Below are 1,083 nucleotides of genomic sequence, written 5' to 3'. Positions count from 1 at the left end.
ACTAACATATAATGCCATATATACAAGGTGTGGGTTGTTTTGATTCTGTTAAAGTCTCTAGTTTACTTCCTTTTTCTTTTCAATCTATTCCGAGTTATCTTATGCTAAAAAGGATAAACTATACTAATCAATCCACAATTTCTATAACTAACAAGTTAGAATTGCAACTAAACTAAGTGGCTAAAATATGAACTAAAAATGCAAAATGCAGAAATAGAGTATAAATACATGAAAATAGCAATGTATAAGTACTACAAAATAGAAATAAAAAGAAAAATACAGAAAAAATAGCAAAATAAATAAAAAGAGTATGTAGTGGTTCACCAAAAAAGAACGCCAAAGATGGCGACCTCCCCACACTTAAAATGAAGCATCGTCCCTGATGCTCACTCAAGCAGGGTGTGAAGGAGTGGCATCGCTGGAATGGTGGGTAGTTGGGGTCTCTGTGGTGGTGATCTGAGGGTCTGACTGCTGTGGAGGAGGTGCTGACTGAAGAGGGATCTCAGGGTCTACAGCCTGGATCTGGGGTAGAGCCTCCTGATGGTGTGCTGCCTGCTGGGTGCCTGCCTGCTCTGCCTCGCTCTGTGGATGAGTCTCTACCTCGAGATCATCCACCTCCTCCTCAGATGCCTCGGATAGTGTGTCAGGCTCGGAGGGGATGTCGCCAGATCGTATCATCAGCTTTAGGTGCTCATAGCGTCGCTTGTTGCGACGCTCCATCTGGTCAAGCCGTCGAAACAGGCGGTGTACTAGATAATAGATGGGCTCTGGGGCAGGTGGAGGTGCAGTGGTGGTGGCAGGTGTAGCTGTGGAGGAAGAGGGGCCGGCAGATGGTGTGGCAGTGTCACCAGGAGCAGTGAGGACTGAAGGTCTGTAGCCCAAGGCCAGAAAGTTCCTGCTGTGCGGGATAATCTTCTTGCATTCTGCAGCAGGTGGCCTCTCATCAGCATCCTCCCAAGGCACGTCAACTCGACGGCCCAGCTGTGTAACCAAATAGGGAAAGGGAAGAGTGCCTCGGACGTGGACCCTGGCCATGTAGAACCGGATAAAGCGTGGCAGGGACAGGTCCTTACCCCCCATCAC

Source organism: Arachis ipaensis, chromosome B01 (assembly GCF_000816755.2).
Source record: "Arachis ipaensis cultivar K30076 chromosome B01, Araip1.1, whole genome shotgun sequence".
Taxonomy (NCBI): domain Eukaryota; kingdom Viridiplantae; phylum Streptophyta; class Magnoliopsida; order Fabales; family Fabaceae; genus Arachis; species Arachis ipaensis.
Note: the sequence above shows the minus strand (reverse complement) of the source record.